This window comes from Saccopteryx leptura, chromosome 5, assembly GCF_036850995.1.
Source record: "Saccopteryx leptura isolate mSacLep1 chromosome 5, mSacLep1_pri_phased_curated, whole genome shotgun sequence".
NCBI classification, from domain to species: domain Eukaryota; kingdom Metazoa; phylum Chordata; class Mammalia; order Chiroptera; family Emballonuridae; genus Saccopteryx; species Saccopteryx leptura.
Genome location: NC_089507.1, coordinates 75,980,033 through 75,998,792, shown reverse-complemented (window position 1 = coordinate 75,998,792; position 18,760 = coordinate 75,980,033). Strand labels below are relative to the sequence as shown.

General features: G+C 40.4%; 1 protein-coding gene and 2 long non-coding RNA genes across 5 annotated transcripts in view; 1 reads left to right on the top strand and 2 right to left on the bottom strand.

The window, feature by feature from the left end:
* GRID2 (glutamate ionotropic receptor delta type subunit 2) overlaps positions 1-18,760 on the bottom strand; it is a 1,621,553-nt gene that overhangs the window by 61,145 nt on the left and 1,541,648 nt on the right. The gene's annotated exons all lie outside the window — the stretch shown is intronic.
* LOC136405374 (uncharacterized) lies at positions 1,166-3,542 on the top strand. 2 transcript variants are annotated; one of them, XR_010751505.1, is made up of 4 exons: positions 1,166-1,269; positions 1,313-1,498; positions 1,551-1,816; positions 2,480-3,542. It is a non-coding gene; the product is annotated as an uncharacterized lncRNA (long non-coding RNA). The 2 variants fall into 2 exon arrangements; XR_010751506.1 differs by having other exon boundaries at positions 1,193-1,312; positions 1,399-1,498; positions 2,480-3,541.
* LOC136405375 (uncharacterized) lies at positions 4,311-4,702 on the bottom strand. Its single transcript, XR_010751507.1, has 2 exons — positions 4,650-4,702; positions 4,311-4,517 (listed from the first exon to the last, which is right to left on the bottom strand). It is a non-coding gene; the product is annotated as an uncharacterized lncRNA (long non-coding RNA).

Genomic DNA, 18,760 nt, shown 5'->3' with positions numbered 1-18,760 from the left:
ATGTTAATTGAAATAAGCCAGGCAGAGAAAGAAAAATATCATATTATCTTACTCATTTGAGGAATCCAAGGAACAGTGTAACTGAGAAATGGAATTAAACCTGAAGGGAAGGGAGGATGGAGCTTTTGGGAGGGGGACAAGGGATATGTTGAGGAGAATATGGGAGAAGGGGGATGCAATCAGGTCAACACTAGAATCTATGTGTATGGCCAGGAGCTGCCATAGTGGCCATTCACATGCAGGTTTGCATTGGATTCGGACAGTCAGTAAAAAAACAACGGAGCCAAGAACTGATGGGCCATCACCTTTAATCCTAGCTTGCACCCAGCGGGCAAGTAAAAACACACACTGGGCTCCAAAACCCACTCATATTCAGTGCTCACAAAGCTACTGACTTATCCGAGTTTTCTAGAATCAAAAGTTTCTAGCTCACCAGACTTATTCATCTCTGTTCCCCATCTTCTTCCTTCTCCCTGCACAAACTCTGCACTAACTGGCTTCTCATTCAACACTCCGCCATCTTGGCTGCCTCTCCTGGCCTCCTCCACATGGCCTTTCTCTGCTCTCTCCTCTCTAATGCTAATTTCAAGAACCAAGAGAGCAAGATCCCGTTCTGCCCCCATTTTATAGTGTAGAAATCCAGACCTTTAATCCAATATACAAAATAGGGAAGTTTCTAATACAAAGTCACTTATCTGGGGCATGATGGGATTGTACCATCCCACATCAAAACGGGTGGGAAAGGCTTAATCCTAAAACCAAGCCCCAGGCTACAAGGATCCTGCCTGCCCACAGCCCACAGAGACACACACTAATATCACCTGGGCAACAGCCTCCACGTGGGCAGTGCCATCTTTAACAAAGTGAGCATAAAATATTTTATCGGCCTAACACTATGTAAACACAATAAATTAAATTTAAAAACCTATTTTGGGGTCCAGTCTAGAGGCTTAGTCACTTTCTGGGGGGGGGACAATTGTTAGATTCAAGGAGTACTGACATGCTGGGGCTGCCAAGAGTGTACAAGGTCCCTGTGACGCTGAGAACAAAGAGTTCAGCAACATCCTGCATTGAGTCAGAGACCCTTATCAGAAGTTTATGTTTGAAATTCTCCACTGAGTAATACCCCCCCCCCCCCGTAACTGCGCACGACCTCCCTAGCCAATGACTAACAGCCACATCAGCTTCTGTATGATGCTTGCTCATCCTAGATAGCCACCCTATAAAAAGGAGCCATTTTAGAAGCTCGGAGCTGCAGTCCCTGTGCAGGTTTGGGGGGCTGCAGTCCCTGCGCAGTTTGTTGGCTGCGCAGGTTTGGTTGGCTGCAGTCCCTGTGCAGGTTTGGGGGGCTGCAGTCCCTGCACAGTTTGTTGGCTGCGCAGGTTTGGTTGGCTGCAGTGCTCCAGTCTCTTCGGAGGCGTGGGTTGCCTGCAGTCCCTGTGCAGGTTTGGGGGGCTGCAGTGTTCCCCTGTGTGGGTTACTTGCAGTCCCTGTGCAGGTTTGGGGGGCTGCAGTGTTCCCCTGTGTGGGTTACCTGCATCCCTGTGCAGGTTTGGGGGGCTGCAGTGCTCCCTTGCATGGGTTGCCTGCAGTCCCTGTGCAGGTCTGCAATAAAACTTATAAAATTTACTTTGTGTCTGCTGTGGCCTATCTCGCCAGGATGTAACAGATGGAGGCCCCAGCGAGATAGACCGTGTAAGACCCCTCCTCACAGAGTGGGCTGCAGCAGACATTGGTAGCTGGCCAGCCTCCAGCAGTTGCCGTTTGGAAACTGAATTTGGCTGATTTGAAACATTTGGAGTCTTGAGACTGTTTGGTAAGAAAGCTTCCTCTTTGAATATTTGGAAACAGAGCTCTGGTTAGAAAAGGGTGTAGTGGAGCAGGCGGGACACCACCTGATTTCTCCCCACCCGGTTGGTCAGTCGGGGAATGCAGGACGCTGCCTTCTCCCTTTGGTTTTGGTTTAGAAGTTTTGTTTGTTTTGTGTGCATATTTGGTTTGTTTTTCTGCAACTAGAATGGCCAACTTAAGAGCAGACTGGCCAAACCAAGGATTGCTAGACCCATAGAAAACATAGAGAGTCTAGCGTACTATCACCAGCACCCAACTGCAGGCAGGTGGCACGGTCAGTATGCAGCCCAGTATAGCAGCGGAGGTAGAGAAAGAAAAGGCAGCCAGGCTGCAGCTGGCTGCAGGAGAAGCAGCAGGCTCCCCTCACAGTTTCAGGCACTTGCCCCTCCCCCTTGGGCACCGGCTCAAGGGCTGAGCCACTGCTTAGTCAGGCAAAAGATAACAGTGCAGTAAGCTAGAGGTTATCATCACCTTGCTACAGCCCCTGCCCTCCTCTGCTTTGGCTCCGGGGAATCCCCACCTCCTATCTGGAGCCAGACCCGAGGAGAAGATTTAGGGAATACGGCCCCTTCTAAACTCACTGCCTTAGGGTTCTTTAAATACAGGATACCCAGTTTTGCTCTCTTAGTCAAGCCCCTCAGTGAGATCTTCTGAGCATGGCTTTTAAGGTCTATAATGACCAAGGAAGTAACAGAAAAGGCAAATAAGGCCCAAAAGAAGTCAGGAAATACCAACTTTTGGCTCCAGCGCCCTAAGGGGCTTCATAGCTTTCATCAAGGCCCTGCTCCATAGTGGAAAGAAAGGTCATTGAACTGAAGCCTGCCAGGCTTCCGGGCCCCACCGGTTGACACACCTGTGCTGTGGAAAGAGGGACATAAGAAGGTAAGCTGCCCCCTTGCTCCATGGAGGGAGGGTTCAGTCTCTTCTAGCCCTGCTCCAGCTACCTGTGACCTGACCTTGCCCAGCGTGCTGGGAATTGCCACTGAAGGCCTAAGGACATGTTCAGGAGCCTAAGGTATTTCTTCCAAGTAGCAGATAAGCTAATAACACAAGGGCCATCTACTATGCCTTGCTTGAATATTTAAGTTTTATTTATCCCTCAAAGATCTCTACTGTGGGTATTGACAGTCTGGTTTTATTGCTTTATGTTTAGTATCTCCTTTATTTCTCTTATCTCAATGCCCCATGCCTATTATAGGCTGGGACCTGCTGCTAATTCCAGCTAGAAGCAGTAGTCACTAGGACTTAAACTCTAACTGCAAAGTGTAGAAATGTAACACCCTTTCCCTAAGTACTTACAGGTTTTATAGGTTACTCAGAAAACTGTTCAAAGACTGTCCAAGAGGCACTTCTAGCAGTACACCACCCAAGGACTGACTCCCACCTAGACGGGTCCAGACACCATGATCCTGACACTCCCACTACTGCCAAGGTAGAAGGCATACCCGCCTGGGTCCACCACAGCCGGCTGAAGCTTGCAGTCCCAGCAGAGACACCTTTGTGGACAGCGAAGACTGACCCCATCAACCCTTGTAAGCGGACCCTGAGAAGGACAGCATGCCCTGCTTCAGCCACAAACCAGAAGTTAACTGGTCCACGCATGGAGACTTTGGGGAGGGAGGGAAACTAAGGTAAAGGAAAGCCAAGTAAGTCATCTTAAGGTTTGATGCATGTACTGCTATGAGTCATACAGAAAGGGGTGTAGGTCCCTTGGCTAAGAGAGAAGCTATAAGGTAAATGAAAGTTATATATGTGCTCATAGTTACCACTATAGAATAACCTATGAATATTGGTCATATGTCCAATAGGCTACTTAGGAAAAGGACACCTCCAAAACCAATCTTTAAAAGAGGATTACTTAGTACTAACTTAGTCTTTGCTGAAGGTTAAGGTTTTTAAAAATCAAGAGTTTTGATTAGAAAGGAATTGTATGGTTTTGATAATAGAAGGTATAAGGTGTAGAGGTACTTTTGAAAAGAAAAGGAAAAGCAAGTTGTTATGAAGGCCAGTTATTTCTGGATAAGAAAGTGCATAAAAGTTGAAGGTTTATGTAAGTTGCAGAAGGTTTGTGTAAGTTGCAGAAGGTTTGTGTAAGTTGAAGGTTTATGTAAGTTGCAGAAGGTTTGTGTAAGTTGCAAGAAGTTAGTACAGAGAAGAAAAATGCAAGGCAGAAAGAAATTAGTCCGTAAAGCTTGTAGTACTAAGGGCACACTATCAGCGTGCCAGCACATACTAGGGAGGACCCCTGACCTAATTAGCTTATAGCTACAGCTAAAGTAGAAAATTCTCATGAGCCCCAGCCTTATACCATTCTCCCCACTGATGAAGAATCAAGGATTTGATTTATGCCCAAAAGAGATGGGGGAATGTTAGATTCAAGGAGTACTGACATGCTGGGGCTGCCAAGAGTGTACAAGGTCCCTGTGACGCTGAGAACAAAGAGTTCAGCAACATCCTGCATTGAGTCAGAGACCCTTATCAGAAGTTTATGTTTGAAATTCTCCACTGAGTAATACCCCCCCCCCGTAACTGCGCACGACCTCCCTAGCCAATGACTAACAGCCACATCAGCTTCTGTATGATGCTTGCTCATCCTAGATAGCCACCCTATAAAAAGGAGCCATTTTAGAAGCTCGGAGCTGCAGTCCCTGTGCAGGTTTGGGGGGCTGCAGTCCCTGCGCAGTTTGTTGGCTGCGCAGGTTTGGTTGGCTGCAGTGCTCCAGTCTCTTCAGAGGCGTGGGTTGCCTGCAGTCCCTGCGCAGGTTTGGGGGGCTGCAGTGTTCCCCTGTGTGGGTTACTTGCAGTCCCTGTGCAGGTTTGGGGGGCTGCAGTGTTCCCCTGTGTGGGTTACCTGCATCCCTGCTGCAGTGCTCCCTTGCATGGGTTGCCTGCAGTCCCTGTGCAGGTCTGCAATAAAACTTATAAAATTTACTTTGTGTCTGCTGTGGCCTATCTCGCCAGGATGTAACACAACCATCCCCAGGAGATGACTCTCTTGATGTTTGTCTATGAGACGAGGGGCTCACCAACTGGGAGAATTGCAGAGGAGCCTGTTGGCCTCACTTAATCTGAAACTGCTGCTCACCTCTCTAAGGAGCAATAGAATTAGAGTATCCAGATTGATTGGGCTCTGGAGTAGGGGCCACTTTCCCTGTACTGAGCTCTTGACCAAGAAACCCCTGAAGTAGGGGGTTCCACTAACATTGTATTCCCAACCTCAGCTGCTCTAATCTTACAAACCTATATAGGATTGGTAGGTTGAGGCCCATCTGAGTCCACACTACAGTCTTCCCACAGTGGGAAAATCAGGCAGCTACAAGAGGAGGTGGAGCAGCTAAAAAGTGGAGGCAAATCTTACAGAGCTTGAGGCTTTTATGGAGCTGCTATCAGCTCTAAGTAGGAGGAAGCTGATCCTTATACACAAATTGTCCTCTCCCACAGTACCCAGCCACAGAAAAGTCAGACACAAACAGTGAGTAGAGCAGTAGCTCCAGACAGGTAGTCCATGGCATGTTACAAACAACATCTGAGGCCAATTCGAGAGGACCCAGAAGCAACACAACCAGTAATAGGTGGCAGACTGCACTATCACTAGACTCACCTAACTACATAAGCAGCACACCTAAAGGAGTCCAGCAGGCACCAAACATTGTGGAGAATAAATACACCCAACTGGACAGACAGTGCACAGTATCTAATACATATGATTAAGGCTGACCTTTAGAGCCAGCCAGTCCTAAGGGATAATGTCATCCACAAAAGGGCCAATTACATTCAATACACACATACAACAGGAGGCTAAATATTACCCTCAAGATGTGTTCTTAGAGCAAGGAGCTCAGATGGCCTGAAGGTCAGTTCTACTGAGCTCATCATCTTCATAAAGATGCCAAAATAAAATTTAAAGTTAAGGCAGATCTACCTAATACACAGACAAGTTGGGAAGACAAAGAAATATGACCCAAATGAATCAGTAAGAGAAATCCTGAGAAAAGGAATTAAATGAAATGGAAGCAACCAAACTATCAGACAGTTTAAAATTAAGGTTATTAGGATGCTCAGGGATTTTAGAGTAAGAATGAGTGATCTCAGTGAGACTTAAACAAAAAGATAGTAAGCATTAAAAAAGACATTGAAATCATAAAAAATAACCAGTCAAAAATGGCAAATACAATATCTGAATTGAAGACTACACTAGAAGGAATCAATAGCAGGCTGGATGAAGCAGAGAACTGAATCAGTGATTTAGAGGACAAGATAAACAGAAGCACAGAAGCAGAGCAGCAAAAAGAAATGAGGCTGAAGAAGCCTGAGGAAACTCTAAGAGACCTCTGCAACTACATAAAGAGAAACAACATCTGCATCATAGGGGTTCCTGACGAAGAAGAGAACCAAGAAGGGATAGAGAATCTATTTTAAGAAATTAAGCTGAACACTTCCCTAAATTGATGAAGGAAAAAGTCACACAAGTTCAAAAAGTACAGAGTAACCCATTAAAGAGGAACCCAAAGAGGCCCAATCAAGACACATCATAATTAAAATGCAAAAGATAAGATACAAAAGACTCCTAGAAGCTTTAAGAGAAAAGCAATTAATTACCTATAAAGGAGCCCCCATCAGGTTGACATCTGACTTCTCAACAGAAACACTTGAGACCAGAATGGATTGGCAAGGAATATTCAAAGTGATGCATAACAAGAACCTATGACCAAGAAAAGTTTATCCAGCAAAGCTATCATTTAAAGTTGAAAGAAAAATAAAGAGCTTCCCAGATAAAAATTGCTAAAGGAATTTATTACCACAAAACCAGGATTGCCACAAATGTTAAAGGACTTGCTATAAGAGAGGAAAAGAAAAAATAAATCATGAGAAAGAGGATTATAAGTTTAAGAATAAAATGGTAATACATAAGTATATATCAATAATAACCTTAAATGTAAATGGATTAAATGCTTCAATCAAAAGACATAGGGTAGTTGCATGGATAAGAAAATAAGACTCATATATAAGGGGTCTACAAGAAACTCACCTCAGGACAGAAGATACACATAGACTAAAAGTGAAGGGATGGGAAAAAATTTTTATGCAAATGGTGATGAAAAATAAAGCTGGAGTAGTAATATTTATATCTGACAAAATAGCCTTTAAAACAAAGGCTATAGTAAGGGACAAAGAAGGCTACTACCTAATGATTAAGAGAGCAATCCAACAAGAGGATATAACCACTGTAAATATTTATGCACCCAATATAGGAGCAGCTAAATATATAAAGCAGAATTTGATATACATAAACGGCAAGATCAATAGCAATACTATAATAGTAGGGGATTTTAACACCCCACTAACATCCTCCAGATAGAAAACTAACAAAGAAACAGCAGCCTTAAATGATACACTAGATCAACTAGATTTAATTGATACCTTCAGAACCTTTCAGAATGTACATTCTTTTCAATTGCTCATGGTACATTTTCTAGGATAGACCACATGTTAGGACACAAAACAAATATCAATAAATTTAAAAAGATTGAAATTATGTCAAGCATCTTCTCTGATCACAATAGCATGAAACTAGAAATCAACTACAATAAAAACACCAAAAAATATTCAAAGACTTGGTGGCTAAATAGCATGTTATTAAATAATGAATGGGTTAACAATGAGATCAAGAAAAAAATAAAAAATTTCCTTAAAACAAATGCAAATGAACATAAAACAAACAAAAATCCATGGGACACAGAGAAAGCAGTCCTGAAAGGGAAGTTCATAGAGTTACAGGCATACCTTAAGCAAGAAAAAGCTCAAATAAACAACCTAACCTTGTACCTAAAAGAACTAGAATAAGAACAACAAAGGAAGCCCAAAAGAAGCAGAAAGGAGGAAATAATAAAAATCGGAGTGAAAATGAATGACAAAGAGGCTAAAAAATATAAAAGATCAATGAAACCAACCGCTGGTTCTTTGAAAAGGTAAACAAGATTAATGATCCTTTAACCAGACTCATCAAGAAAAAAGAGAGAAGATCCAAATAAATAAAATTAGAAATGAAAGTGGAGAAGTAACAACTGACATCACAGAAATAATAAGAATTGTAAGAAAATATTATGAAGATCTATATGCCAAAAAATTAGACAACCTAGGTGAAATGGATAAATTCCTAGAAACATACAATCTTTCAAAACTGAATCTGGGAGAATAAAAAAACCTAAGCAGATGGATCACAACAAATAAAATTAAAACAGTTATCAAATAACTCCCAGCAAACAAAAGTTGTGAACTGGATGGCTTCACAGAAAAATGATACTAAACATTTAATGAAGAACTAGCACCTATCCTTCTCAAGCTATCCCAAAAATTTCAAGATGAAGCAAGACTTCCAAGCTCATTTTACAAGGTATGCATTATCCTAATTCTAAAACCAGGTGAAGACACTACAAAGAAAGAAAACTATAGGCCAATATCCCTTATTAACCCAGATGCTAATATTATCAACAAAATATTAGCAAACCAGATCTAGCAATACATTAGAAAGATCATATATCAAGATCAAGTGGGATTTCATCTGGGAGGCAAGGTTGGTACAATATTCTTTAATCTATAAATGTAATTCACTACATAAACAAAACAAAAGATAAAAATTACATGACTGGCCCTGGCCGATTGCTCAGTGGAAGTCCCAGGTTCAATTCCCAGTCAGGACACACAAAGGTGACCATCTGCTTCTCCACATGTCCCTATCCTCCTTTTCTCTCTCTCTCTCTCTCTCTCTCTCTCTCTCTCTCTGTCTTCCCCTCTCACAGCCGTGGCTCAGTTGGTTCGAGCACATTGGCTCCAGGCACTGAGAATGACTCTATGAAGCCTTTGCCTCAGGTGCTAAAAATAGCTGGGTTGCAAGCATGGCTCCAGATGGGGTGAATGTTGGCCCTAGAAGAGGATTGCCAAGTGAATGGATTCCAGTCAGGGTGCATGTGGGAGTCTATTTCTTTTTAATTTATTTTATTTATTCATTTTTAGAGAGGAGAGAGAGAGGGAGAGAGAGACAGAGAGAAGGGGGGAGGAGCTGGAAGCATCAACTCCCATATGTGCCTTGACCAGGCGAGCCCAGGGTTTCGAACTGGTGACCTCAGCATTCCAGGTCAACGCTTTATCCACTGCACCACCACAGGTCAGGCGGAGTCTATTTCTTTATTTCTCCTCCTCTCACTTAGAAAAAAGAAAAAAAATCACATGATCATATCGATAGATGCAGAAAAGCATTTGATAAAATCCAGCACCCATTTATTTATTTTATTTTATTTTTTGTATTTTTTCTGAAGCTGGAAACGGGGAGAGACAGTCAGACAGACTCCCACATGCGCCCAACCGGGATCCACCCAGCACGCCCACCAGGGGCGATGCTCTGCCCCTCCGGGGTGTCACTCTGCCATGACCAGAGCCACTCTAGCGCCTGGGGCAGAGGCCAACGAGCCATCCCCAGCGCCCGGGCCATCTTTGCTCCAACAGAGCCTCAGCTGCAGGAGGGGAAGAGAGAGACAGAGAGGAAGGAGGGGGGGTGGAGAAGCAAATGGGCGCTTTTCCTATGTGCCCTGGCCGGGAATCGAACCCAGGTCCCCCGCACGCCAGGCCGATGCTCTACTGCTGAGCCAACCGGCCAGGGCCCTAGCACCCATTTATGATAAAACTCTTAGCAAAGTGGGAATACAGGAAACATACCTCATCATGACAAAGACCATATATGACAAACAGACAGTTGGCATCATACTCGATGTGAAAAAATTAAAAGCAATTCCCTTAATCATAAATAAGACAGGGGACCCCATTTCACCACCCTTATCCAACATACTTATGGAATTCCTAGCCACAGCAATCATACAAGAAAAAGAAATAAAAGGCATCCACATCAGAAAAGAAGAAATAAAATTTTCATTATTTCCTGATGATATGATACTGTACATAGAAAATCCTAAAGTTTCAGCCAAAAAACTATTAGAACTGATAAATGAATTTGGCAAGGTTGCAGGATATAAAATTAATATTCTGAAATCAGTGACATTTTTATATACCAACAATAAACTGTCAGAAAGAGAAATTAAAAAACAATCCCCTTCACTATTGCAACAACAAAAAAATAAAGTACCTAGGAATAAATTTAACCAAGGAGGTAAAAGATTTATACTCAGAAAATTATAAGACATTGAGAAAAGATATTGAGGAAGATACAAACAAGTGGAAGCATACACAGTGTTCATAAATAGAAAGAATTAACATCATTAAAATGTCCATACTACCCAAATCAATTTATAGATTCAATGCAATTCCTATATAAAATACCAATGGCATATTTCTCAGATTTAGAACAAATGTTTCAAAAATTTATATGGAACCAAAAAGAACCTGAGCAGCCTTAGCAATCTTGAAAATGAAGATCAAAGTGGGAGGTATTACACTTCCTGATATCAAATTATACTACAAGGCCATTGCAATCAGAACAGCCTAGGCCCCGGCCAGTTCGCTCATAGTAAAACGTTGAGCCAGTGTGTACAAGTCCTGGGTTTGATTCCTGGTTAGGGCACACAAGAGAAACAATCATCTGTTTCTTCACATCTCCCTCTCCCCTTTCTCTCTCTCTCTCTTTGCCTCCCACAGCCATGCCTTGATTTATTTGAGCACACTGATGCTGGGCGCTGAGGTTGGCTCCATGGGGTCTCCTCCTCAGGTGTTGAAAATAGCTCAGTTGCAAACATAGTCCCAGATGGGCTGAACATCAGCCCCTAATAGGGATTGCTGGGTGTATTCTGGTTGAGGTGCATACAGGAGTCTGTCTTTGCATTTTCCCTCCTCTCAGTTAAACAAAACAAAACAAAACAACTACAAAACAAACAAACAAACAAACAAACAAACAAACTCGGCCTGGTCCTGGCATAGGAAAAGGCATATATGAATAGATCAATGGAACAAAACAGAGAACACAGAAATGAATCCATGCTTTTGTGGTCAATTAATATTTGACAAAGATGATGGAATAAAGACAGTTACTTCAAAAAATAGTGTTGGGAAAATCGGACAGATACATATAAAAAAAAAAGGAAGCTAGACTGCTAATTGACACCATTCACAAAAACAAACTCAAAATGGACAAAGATTTAAATATAAATCGCAAACCATAAAAATCTTGGAAGAAAACACAGGCAGTAGACCTTCCAATATCTCTTGTAGCGATATTTTTGCCAATATTTCTCCATGGGCAAGTAAAATAAAGAACAAAATAAACAAATGGGACTATATCAAAATAAAAAGACATTATTAACAAAATAAAAAGACAACCCACTCGATGGGAGAACATTATTTGTTGATACATCTGATAATGGGTTAATAAGCAAAATTTATAATGAATTAAAACTCAACACTAGGAAGGTAAACAATCCAATTTAAAAATGGGCAAAGGAACTGAAAAGACATTTCTCTAAAGAGGACATTCAAATGGCCAATAGGCATATGAAGAAATGTTCAACATCACTAATCATCAGAGAAATGCAAATCAAAACCACAATGAGATACCACATCACACCTGTCAGAATGGCGCTCATTAACAAAACAACACAGAATAAGTACTGGCTAGGATGTGGAGAAAAGGGAACCTTCCTGCACTGTTGGTGGGAATGCAGACTGGTGCAGCCACTATGGAAAACAGTATGGAATGTCCTCAAAAAATTAAAAATCGAACTGCCTTTTGACCCAGTTATCCCCCTTTTAGAAATATATCCTAAGAAAACCAAATCACTGATTCAAAAGAAGTTATTCACCCCCATTTTTATTGTAGCATTGTTTACAATAGTCAAGATCTGAAAACAGCCCAAGTGTCTGACAGTGGACTAGTGGATAAAAAAACAACAACTGAAAAAAAACCAAAAAACAAAAAACAACTGTGGTACATGTACACAATGGATTACTATGGGGCCATGAAAGAGAAGGAAATCTTTCCTTTTGCAATGGCATGGATAGACCTGGAGATTATTATGCTAAGTGAAATAAGCCAGGTAGAGAAAGACAAATGTCATATGATCTCACTTATATGTGGAATCTAATGAACACAATGTTATATTGAGTGGGACACTTTAATCCATATTAATACAATAAATAAAAAAATTTAATAAAAATATTAAAAATAAGAATGACTATATCTGTATATATGACTTCAATAAAAGAAAATGAGAACTAAATTAAGTGTTACTGAATAAATACAGTTTTTCTGAGAGATAAAATCTTTCATAAAAAAATAGGCCAATTGGGGGATGCATTAATAAAATGCCTTTGCTGGGTGACATTTACTACTTACTGAACTAAATAATCTAGAATGTTTAATTAATGCTTAATATGCCAATGGAAATTCAGACATTTTTAATGTGACCTTCTAGTGGTAATGTCATTTGTACTGTTGTCTAATTCAAATCTAGTGGGAATTTTAGGAACACAAGATAACAACAACCCACTTTCCCCTATATTGATAACTAGAGAGGGAGAACATATATATCTATATTGAAGGTCAGAGAAAGTCACTTTTTACAAAATATTTTGTAGCTTAAAAAATTTCTTTGCAGAAATTTGCAGACAGAGATTAATTTGTCATGAAGCTCCTGATTTACTTGGAAATATAATTTTAGACATACAGTAATAGCATCTCTATAAAAGAAAAAGAAGTAACATTTTTTTGAGCCTTTAGTATACTGCTCACAAAAATTGAATATTTCAAAATAAATATGAAGCAATAAAAAGAAAGCCTTTGATTTTTTTTATTAAACAAGAACATCAGAAAAGCAAATGACAAGTCAAACAAAGTTGTTCAATTATGCAAATGAGATGCAAAACCAACTTTTATTTCATTGGTGAAAATGCACTATACAAAAGGCTGAAAGTACTGGAGTATCTGCACGGTCCCTGATCCCCTAATTTTTGTGAGCATGTATACAATTCTCCAAATTACCCCAAGAAATCATCACATTATTAACTCTATTTTACAGCTAAGAATCATTAGGTGCTGAAAGATTAATAATGTGTCTAATGCCACACAAGATGTTAAATGGCAGGGTAAGGATACAACCTCAAATTTGACTCCAAAGCTCAATCCATTACCTTAGTGATGACGATGCAGTGGACCTTTTAAAGTTTTTAAATCAAAGTTTATCCACAGTCTCAGTTTTTGCACTCACTTATTTTTTTAAGCAAATTTAAGCCATGATAAAGACTCAACCTGAAGATTAACCATAAACAATCAAAAAAATTAGAGCTCTACCTTCCCATTAGGCTTTTATTTTTCTTATATTTTGTAGAAATAATTATTATTTTTTTAATTTTATTTTTTATTAAGTGAGAGGCAGGAGGCAGGGTGGCAGAGACAAACTCCTGCATGCACCCTGACTGGGATCCACCTGGCAAGCCCCCTACAGGGTGATGCTCTGCCCATCTGGGGCTGCCACTCCATTGCTCAGCAACAAAGCTATTTCAGTGTTTGAGGCAAGGTCATGGAGCCATCCTCAGTGCCTGGGGCCAAATTGCTCAAACCATTGGAGCCATGGCTGTGGAAGGGAAGGGGAGAGACAGAGGGATAAGGGGGAGAGGTCGAGAATCAGATGGGCACTTCTCCTGTGTGCCATAACTGGGAATCGAATCCAGGACTTCCACTTACCAGACTGACTAGCACTGAGCCAATTGGCCAGGGCCAAATATTCTAAACTACTAAAAAAACTCAACAGGACTGTATCCTTTACGTTGGCAGAGATGCTCAGGTGAAAAGGGAGAGTCCATTGTTATTTTAGAAACCCCATTAGACTGTATTAATATAAATTCAACAAGCCAGATGTAGGTAAATCAAACTACAACTTGAGGAGAATTAACTCCTGCAAAACATCATACAGAAGCAGCAGGGTTAATAGTCTCAGGAATTAGAATTCTTGGTTCAAAATCTGGCTTCACTATTGTCAGCTGTGTCTTCCCTTTGCTCTGACTTCCTCGCTTGTAAGATGATGATAATAATAAAGCATATCTCCTAGGCTTGGTACAAGAATTATATGAGTTAGTGTTATATTAGCTATTGAAAAATAAGCAACATTTTTATTAGGGCATGCTCACTGATTCACTTATAATTTATTGAGTACTAAACATTGTCATGCGTCACTTTAGACAAAACAGGGAACCTCAGGAACCTCTTAGAAAGGTAATTTTTGAAAATGTAATTGTGTGTGTTTGGCAAACAGAATTTTCCCTTGGATAACCAATGCCTTTCATCATATATATGATAAATATATAAAATATATAAAAATATTATCTTAGCACTCAGATTATTCTAAATTGAAAAAAATGATTTTCTACCCTTTCTGCTGAATTAGTTCTTTCCATGCATATAGCACAGGGAACACTAGGCATATATCATCATGAACAACAACAAAAAGAGACTGACCTGTGGTGCGCAGTGGATAAAGTGTCAACCTGGAATGCCAATTCAAATCCCTGGGCTCTCCGGGTCAATAGATGCTTCTCGCTTTTCCCCCCACCCTTTTTCACTCCCCCTCTCTCTCTGTCTCCCTCTGTCCAAAATCAATCAATAAAATATATTTTAAAAACCCCCCAAGGCCCTGGCCGGTTGGCTCAGTGGTAGAGCGTCGGCCTGGCGTGCAGAGGTCCCGGGTTCGATTCCCGGCCAGGGCACACAGAAGAGGCGCCCATCTGCTTCTCCACCCCTCCCCCTCTCCTTCCTCTCTGTCTCTCTCTTCCCCTCCCGCAGCCGAGGCTCCATTGGAGCAAAGATGGCCCGGGCGCTGGGGATGGCTCTGTGGCCTCTGCCCCAGGCGCTAGAGTGGCTCTGGTAGCAACAGAATGACGCCCCAGAGGGGCAGAGCATCGCCCCCTGTGGGCAGAGCGTCGCCCCCTGGTGGGCATGCTGGGTGGATCCCGGTCGGGCGCATGCGGGAGTCTGTCTGACTGTCTCTCCCCGTTTCTAGCTTCAGAAAAATACAAAAAAGAAAAAAAATCCCTCAAAAAACAAAACACAAAAAAGACATACAGAAAAAGAAAAAAAATTACTGTTCCTTAATATTTACCTTAGAACACAGTAACTAATTCTAGGTTTTCACTACAGTAGTCATGTGGGTTTTCAAAATAGTGATCTTGTTGTTGGTCATACAGGTATTGTAGTCATGTGGTCATCCTGAAATTATTTCTACCAAATGAGTTAAGAACAAAGAAACATTATTTTATTCACTAGGCAATGGCAACATTGCTTTAAAGAAAATGTGCTTATGGTCTTTAAGAGAACATCAGTTACTGCCTTTTATACTTTAAAAAAGTTGTTTTTTTTTGTTGATTTGGGAGGGAGAGGAAGAGAGAGAGAGAAAGGGAGAGAGAAGCACCACTTATTCAGCTTAGTCGTTCCATTTAGTTGTGTACTCATTGGTTGCTTCTTGCATATGCCCTGACCAGGCATGGAACCAATGAACACAGTGCACTGAGATGATGCTCCATCCACTGAACAATGTGGCCAGGGCTAATGCTTTTTACTATTTATTTATTTATTATTAAGTGAGAGGCAGGGAGGCAGAGAGACAGACTCCCTCATGTCCCCCGACCAGGATCCACCTGGCAAGTCCTCTACTGGGTGATGCACTACTCATCTGGGGCTGCTGCTCCTTTACTCAGCAACTAAGCTATTTTAGCTCCTGAAGTGAGGCCATGGAGCCATCCTCAGCGTCCTAGGCCAACTTGCTTGAACCATTTGAGCCATGGCTGCTGGAGGGGAAGAAAAAGAGTAAGAGAGAGAAGAAGGAGGGGAAAGGGTGGAGAAGCAGATGGTTGCTTCTCCTGTGTGCCCTGATTGGGAATTGAACCTGGGACTTCCACATGCTGGACCAATGCTCTACTGCTGAGCCAACCAGCTAGGGCACCTTTTATACTTTAAATTGTAATGTGAGTTGGGAACAGTTCCATCATTTTTATAAAGAACAAGAGTTACATTGATTAATGCAGAGAAAAGTACATCCCTAAGAAGCAGTATCAATTTTTCTGTATTCTATGGAGTCCTAAATGGGATATGAAAGTACTTAAATAAATAGTTGGTGATTTTATTTCTTCTTCCTAAAGATTTTTTGTCTAAATGATAACAAAAGCAATGTGTAGAAGTAAATTGTTGGCTATATACATATCACTTTCTTTACTTTGCATAAAGTATTGGAGATTGAATTAATGACAGAAAGGCAAAAATTCTATTTAAGGCCCAAGACTAATGGGAACCATTGGATGAATACAGACTCCTTTGTGTAGTCAAATGTGTACTTCGAAAAATGGTGCCTTGTACAGTGATTAGATTTACTTAGAGAACAACACTCTTTTTTTTTTTTATTTAAACCTTTCCAACTCATCATTCAGGCTTTGCCCCTGACTATGCCAGCAGCCACGAACTCTGATTTGATAATGCTTGTTTGCAATTTGACAATGCATCTTGGTCTCAAGGTGACAAGTAAGAGTATTTCATGTACTCAGATTTTACCAGTATTCCCAAAAGTTATACGCACACCTGCGTATTACAGCAACATTATAGTTGGACGATTACAGTTCATAATGTGTTGGCAGCAATGAGTTAATTATTTATATTTAATATTAGTTTTGTAGCCACACAAAATATTTTATTAAAAGCTTCAAATTTATTCTGGTACCTTCTAAAGTATGAAAGTTTCTGTGTCGAGCAAAAATTAATGGTTTGCAATGTTTTGTGTTGAACCTTTCTCTGAAGTTTGCCTTAAAAAAGATTTAAAATAAGCTTTTCTTGTAGAACATCCTGACATCTTTATTTGGTACAATTTGTGTTTTCTCACTAGACTGATACACTTTCATCACTGGGATAAATAAGATCAGGCCACAGTCTGTTGTATGGGCTGTTGTAATGGGATTCTCCAAGTTCATTCCTCTGTTAGAAGTTGGCAAGCTAGTTCAAAAAGGAAACATATTGTTTTATGATTTTAAATTTAATTTTATGTGGGATAAACTGTGTGGTATTTATGGTAGCGATCATATAAATATATATAAAATTAAGTTATATAACATTTGATTTGATTAAGAAAAAATAAAAATAACTCACCACTGACAAGCTTGCCGTATCTACAGTTCACTTGTCTTACTTTCCTAGAAAGCAAATGACTTTAAATACTCATAAAAATGACTTTATAGATGAGCAAATCAGAAATATGAGCCTCATCCAATGACTAGTGCTTCCAAGGAAAAGAAGAAAGTGAGAGTCAGGAATGATGGGAAAGAAAAGGAAAAAAAAAACATTCACGAAAAATTTAGCTTCCTCCAGTTACATGGCTGGATGCTCTCATGTGTTAAGTCAACTACTCTTCCCAGCTTCCTCTAGGAAGAACATTAATAGTATAGTTTTATAATTAATGTCTTGAAATTAAGTTAGTTTGAGTAAATTGCCCATTTCTCAGCAGAAAGCTTTGATGCAAATCTAAGGAGGCCTTAACTCTTAAGCCTACCTACATGATTAAAGGACTTTTATAGAGAAAGAATACCTTTGGGAAGAGTTAAACAATGGTTTTAAGTAAAATAAGATTTAAATGGTAATAATGGTTAATGTCAGCCCTACATAAACCATTTAATCCTGAAAAATTCAGAGGGAGATGATTATTTATATTGACAAAATATACTTGACATCAGTGTAGATGATACCAACAAACCCATAAATGATGTCTGATGCTGAATTCTAATCTATAGTTACTTACTGATTACTATTGATAGTTGAAAGAAGACTGAAGTGAAAAAAATTCAAGCTCTGAGTTCTTTGAGATTTGGAGGAGTCCCTTTCTACAGATATATTGAAATATCTATAAATAGGCAAATAGGTAGATAGGAAGGTAAGTAGACAGATAAGAGCTAGAGAGCTATTTTAATGTCTGTTATTTTCATAATAGGAAATGAAATTGGAGAACATCCTTCCTTGTTTTAATAGGCCTCTCCAGAAGCAGGCCCTCAAAGAAAAAATCTCTACATTAGAAACTTGTTTTTGTCTGCGTTATACACAAGAAATCCAGAGCATCTTTGAGCGTCTGAGAGAAGGGCTCAGGCAGGAGTTTGTTGTTTTGGTGCTGCGGGGATGTGTGCAAGGCAGGCTACAGGGCCCACACACTGCTGATTGTGCACTGGGGTTCTTTCAAGGGCACATAGAAGAGCATAAGTGTCCATCTTACAGAACCCAGAGACAGTACTTGTGCACAGACAAACATAACTGCAGACCCTGAAAGTGACCATTTGTTCAGAGACAAATACCATGAAACTTAAACAAACATTCCAGAAAACCTCCCTGGTTGATGGTGGGGTAGAGAAACATCAATAAAAATTCTCAACTCTTAGGAAGCAATAACTACATTGATTTCAGTTATCAAAAGAGTAGAAATAGGTTGGTTTTCTTTTCTTTAAAAAAAATTAGATTAATTGGGGTGACAGTGGTGAATAAAATAACATAAGGTTTCAAGTGTGTATGTAATTCTATGATGTGGCTAAGCCATCAATCAGCATATTTCCCTGTTTCAGTGCTATACATTTAAATAGGCCTTTCTCTTTTACTTGTGGTTTCTCTTCTACTTTAATGATCTTTTTAAAAAGTGGCCCCACGTGTGCATGACAAAGGAAACGTTTGCTTGTGATGTGCTGTTTTCTTAGCATCAGTATGGAGAAGAGATAGAAAAGGGGGGAGCATTTGTACTACAGCAGTGTGAGAAGCTGTCCTTTTCAAAAGAATTTTTGCAATGTGACCATTAGCTGCTGATGGAGTTGCCATGGTTATAAGAGGTCCACCGTGGGAGAAATCTTCATTTATTATCAGATTTTGACAGCAGCGGTCAGAATGCTTGATGGGGGAAAA